The 5875-nt window shown below is 34.3% G+C and overlaps 1 pseudogene; it reads left to right on the plus strand.

Moving 5' to 3' along the window:
* The first annotated feature begins 585 nt into the window (after positions 1 to 585).
* Positions 586 to 1049, plus strand: LOC119253460 (transcription factor BTF3-like; annotated as a pseudogene).
* The last annotated feature ends 4826 nt before the right edge of the window (positions 1050 to 5875 follow it).

Below are 5875 nucleotides of genomic sequence, written 5' to 3' on the forward strand. Positions count from 1 at the left end.
GTGGTACAGAAGATGGAGCAGGGATCTCAATTTGAGCTTAGAGTATGTCCACTACTGTAATTCAGAAGTATTTAAGCATATTTATAGAGCCCATGTGGTCAACCTTAGAGTAGTCTATTTTTATCAGTTGATATATTTATTTGTTAGTTTGATCAGTTGTTTGCTTCTGTTTGTTTGTTTGCTTTGGCTCAAGGAGGAAGAAATGGGTTTTCAGGACCAAGTACTAAAGAAGAAAATTTGAATACTAAAGGGCTTAGAATGACATGTAATTCCTACTCTAATCCTTTTGATGAATTCTGAAGCCTATAGGGAAAGTGAAACTGTAAACAGGTTTAAGAGATCATTTCTTAAGATGGGAACCTTTGTAAAATACCTGGCACTGGGTTTCCTCGTAGATTTCCATATGTCAAAGTACATCACACACTGTATGTAATCATTAGTCCCTCCATCCCATTTCTGAGAAGAGCAGTGTCACACAGGAATGATAAAAACTAAACTGCAGTGTGTGCACCTCAGTTGATCTGCCTGAAACCCCCTGAGCACCAACCCTAGTCCCTCATGTGGTATCTTTTCTGCTCCAACAAGATGAAAGAAACTATGGTGAATCTGGAGAAACGTGCCCAACTGTGCACACAAATCCACATCAGTGGGAAAGATACTGCTCACAGAAAGAGGAAGGTGGTTCATAGAACATCTCCAGCACATGATAAAAAATCTTCAGTTCTCCTTAAAGAAGTAAGGGGAAACTGTATTTCTGGTATTGAAGAGGTGAAGACAATGATCCACTTTAACAACCCTCAAGTTCAGGCATTTCTGGCAGCAAACACTTTCACCATGACTTACTGTGCTGAAACAAAGCTGCTGACGGAAAGGCTACCCAGCATCTTACAGCAGCTTGGTGCAAGCAGTCAGACTAGTTTAAGGAGATTGCCCAAAGCTCCGTCCAAACTATCTGTGGATGGAAAAGCACCACTTGCTACTGGAATAGCAATGAAGTCCCTGTTCTTGAGGAAGATATTGATGAGGCTTCCAAGAATAAAGCAAACTGAATTGAATCAACTTCTAAAGAACATAAAACTTGAAAAAGTTACTGGGAGCAATGTTTTATATTATGGCTGCTTTTAAAATTTTGTTCATGGATCTGATAAGTTGAGATCTCTAATATTTTGCAATGTGAGCATCTTGGACACTACAGCTCTTTCCAGCTTTTACTTAAACATGATACATTTGTTGCAGCTAATTAAGCTGAAGAATCCTGCAAATGATGTTAGAAACAAAGGTTAATAAAGTTCTTTGCCTAATTAAGAAAAAGAAAGCTAAATTGCATTTACCAGTAATCACCCCATAGGACCACCACTGCTGAAAATAGTAGGGAGCAAAATTAAAGGTATAACTCAAAGGATAAATTTTTCCATAAATGTTAAATCCTTCCTTCACTACAATACAAATGGATTTTGAAATGACATATTGACTTTTTCAGTGAGGTGTTTGTTGATAACTATTGACAATTCCAGCTTATAGCACAAGTTGTTGGAATAGAGTTCAGAAACCTTTGTAATACATCTTGCTGAAATGAAATTTTGATTCAATTAAAACATGCTCATTAAATTAGACATTACTAATCATGTGAAATATGGGAAATACAAAGTCAGAAATAATGAAGTGAATTTAATACTATGCTTGTATTTAGGATATGCCTTTTTTCCAGGACAGACCGTTCTCCTACTTAGTCTCTCACATAAGGAACTGTGAAAGTCAGCAGATTCTATGCATTAAACATGTGTTTTACAACAAAAAGTGGTGTGCTAAGTGGTATGCTAAAAGAAACAGTGTAGCTGTGTCACCAAATTCTAACCATGAGTTTCCCTTAAAACCTTTAAATCTTAAATTAGAGCAAGCATTTATGCATGCTTTCCATAGTTAGTATCTTTGGAATTTTTACTAAGTCTAAAGAACATTAAATGTCTAATTATGCTTTGGGTTATACACAAAAAGATGGCAATGCAACAGAACATTTAAAAACATTCTGAACATTGCCACTCCATATGCTGGAGGGTATGTTGCAATATTATAGTGAATTGTTGGAAGATTGGTTTCACTGTAACACTTTTTATACTAACAATGATATTTAAGCAGACAATCTGTTCAAGACTTCTGTTTGCTCAATTATTTACACTCTAAATCTAATGTAAGCCTGACACATTTATTTCTGTGAGCAGCAAGTACTTTACTATAGAAGGAAGGTGTTTGCAAGCATTGCCACATGGTCCTTGGGAATGTTTGAGCACAGTCAAGCAGTCATTTTTTAAAATTAGAAAACAAAGGCAGTGCATAAACTTGAGAGAAGCAGAGTTGAGATTTTGTTGTTTAAAGATGTTTTAAGGATTATTACAAAGCTTTTAACTAAAGATACAGAAAGTATATGGTTTAAAAAGTAATTCCTTTTTTATTTAATAAAATTTCTCTGCCTGATCGTTGAAAGCATACACATAACACTCTCAGCAGAATGTAGATTTATTATTTGGGGATTTAAGGAAATCTATGACTAATCATTAGCTAACCATGCAGAGACTTTAGTGCTGACATATAACAAAACACACAGATTTTATAGAACTGGTTTGGAAAGTCATTAAAACAAGCATCTGTAGCAACAACAGAAAACCCTTGGGTTTCCAGATTTCTTCAGCTGCCACATTACGTTATTTCAAATGTCCAATTTTTAGCATAAAAATTAGAGCATTCACTCAGAAACAGGAAACTATGGTTCATGCATAAGAAATAGAGTAGTTGACAAAAACTGCCCTTGAGGAAACACAGACATTGCTTTGCTTTGCCTATAAAAGAATAAATCTACTATTACAAATAGGTTAAATAAAGGAAATCATGCTAAAGTATTAAAGCAAAGTGTGAAAATAATGTCTCATTGAATGAAGGATATCAATAACGGGGTAGAAATTATTAAAAATGAACCAAATAGAAAACCTGGAGTTAAAAAGTACAATAACTACAATGAAAATTTCTCCAGAAGAGCTGGAGAGCAGGTTTGAACTGACAAGAGAAAAATCAGTGAAATAAGGGCCACTTGAGATGATCCCATCTAAAGAACAGGAGGAAAAAGAATGAAGAAAAATAAACAGGGCCTTAGAGATCTGTAGGATAATCTCACTTGTATCAGGATAAATATTATGTAAGTTCAAAAGGAAGGGATATAGAGCAAGGACCAGGAAGAAAATTTGAAGAAATAATTACTTAAAAGTTTCCAAATTTATTGAAAAAGACTGATTTGCACATTCAAGAACCTCAAATCCAAGTAGAATAAACTCAGAGATCCAGATCTAAATAAGTCATTGTCGAATTATCAAAAGACAAAGATAAAGAATCTTGAAAACACAAGGGAAAATTGACTCAACTTGTACAAGGGCTTCTCACTAATATTAACATTCTGACTTCTAATTAGAATCTATCAAGGTCAGAAGGCAGTGTGAAAACAAAGTGCTGGGAGCAAATGACCATCAACCAAGAATTCTATATCCAACAAAACCATTGCTCAAAATGAAGAAGAAATCAAGACATTAGAAAACACAAAAAATAGTAAAAGTAGGCCTTCAAGCTGAAATGAAATGCTAGACAGTATTTCAATCCACAGAAAACAATAAAAGCACCAGTGTAGGAAAATGAAAAAGTAAATATACCATATAGCAGAAAAGCATTTTGTTGGTAATTCTTTTTTTCTCTTATTTGATTTAAAAGACAATTGCATAAACAATTATATGACTGTGTTGATGGGCTTATCGGGTGCAAACATATATTTTGTACACTAATAACAGCATTGGAAGGGGTGGTAACCAAGTTATATTTACGCAAATTTTGTATACTATTGAAATTGTCACCATTAACCCAAATCAGTTGTTTTCAGTTTACATGCTAATATTTTAATTTACATTTAAATGACAATTCAAAAGAAATTTGCATACAAATAATTCCCAATGAAACTTTTCAAGTTCCAGATAACTCCTAAGGAAACTAAAAAAATTACTAAATTTTATTACATCTAAAAGAAGTTAGTTGTAATAAAAGAAATAGCACAGGAATTAAAATGTTACACATGAATATACCAATTTTACACTAAAGCAAGTAATTACCATTAAATTACATTCAACTTTTTGTTTTCATGTGGTAAAATTAAGCCATTAAATAAGGTAAGGCATATCATTTATTAAGTAAGTTAAGCATATAATATATCATCAAAATCAAAGAAGTTTTGAGAGAGTGACAGAGGATATTATTAATAATGATATCAGGACAAAAGGCATAAATTGGGACTCTATCTGCCTAAGCAAGACATAAGAACATTCTACTTTTTTTTTATAATAAATGTTATTTTTATATTCCCCATCCAATTTCAACCCCCCCATTTTGACCCCAATCCCTCCCCTCCCTCCACCCACCCCCCAAAAGTGTCTCTGGTTCATAGATTTTTGTTGATTTTGATTTTCACTTTCTTATAGTTATTCATTTTCCTGATCCCTTATTTAAGTTTTCTAGATTCCTGCTATGAGTGAGACCATCCGGTATTTTTCTTTTTCTTTCTGGCTTATTTCGCTGAGCATGATCCCTTCCAGTGCCATCCATTTTGCTGCAAATTGCATGTGTTTATCTTTTTTGAATGCTGAGTAATATTCCATGGTATATATGGACCACATCTTCTTGATCCAATCATCTATTTTTGGGCATTTGGGTTGTTTCCAGAGCTTAGCTATTGTAAACAGTGCTGCTATAAACATAGGGGTGCAGGTGTTCTTTGGAATTGATGTTTCTGTGTCCTTTGGGTAAATACCTAGGAGTGGAATTGCTGGATCATATGGAAGCTCTATGTTTAGTAGGTCCAGAAATCTCCACACAGCTCTCCATAGTGGTTGGACCAGTTTGCACTCCAGAAATGTTTAGATATTTTGAACAATTAGTTTAGTTTGTATTGTAGCAAATATTGTTTGGTATTCACATTTGGTTAATTATTCTCAGGGCAAATTAGAAAGTATGTTTTAACACCCTGATACAATCTGATTATGAGAAATTGCTTTTGATGATTTAAATATGATCACTAACATATTTACAACAAGTACATATTTTATTTAGTATTGTATTGACTCTTCATATCAATTTGCAGAGAAAATTCTTGTAGTTTTCATTATACAGTCTTGTGTATGTATTGCTGAATGCACTCCTAAGCACGTCATGCCTTTTATGCTATTATAATCTGTATATTTTCAACTTGTTTATTGAAAATGTAAAGACATAGAATTGATTTCTATATACTGAACTTGGATTCAGCAACCATGATAAATTCACGAGTTCTGGTAGGTTTTTGTAGATTTCATTTTATCGTATCTGATAAGGTTAAAATTAAAAAGTATTAATGCTTACTGGGCCTCCCCTGGTGGTGCAGGCGGTTGAGCGCTGCGCTGTGAAGCTGTCCGCTGCCTCTGCTGCGCGGGTTCAATCCCAGCGGGCGAGAGTCCCACATGGCTAGCAGACCTCTCCTGTCTTGCCCGCAGCTCCCCTGCAGTGTATTTCGCCAATCTGCCTGTTTTGTTCCCTGTTCTGTCTCTGGTGAATCCTCTCACCCTCCCGTGCATCTGGCCTGTAAAAAAAAAGTATTAATGTTTACTACTGATATGTATGCAAGGAAATTGTATTTGGAAATGTGAATTGTTAACCCCTTTTTGGAAAGGATTTTTCTAAATAACATCTATTAAAATTTAAATTAGGAAATATACATTTATTTTCAGCTTAGCAAACTCACTGCTGAGAATTTATTTTAGAGCCAGCCTAAGGATATATACAAATATGTTGATTGCAACTATCATTTGTAATA

The sequence above is a fragment of the Talpa occidentalis genome, unplaced genomic scaffold (assembly GCF_014898055.3).
Source record: "Talpa occidentalis isolate TD23 unplaced genomic scaffold, MPIMG_talOcc4v2.1 talOcc4.2, whole genome shotgun sequence".
Classification (NCBI taxonomy): Eukaryota; Metazoa; Chordata; class Mammalia; order Eulipotyphla; family Talpidae; genus Talpa; species Talpa occidentalis.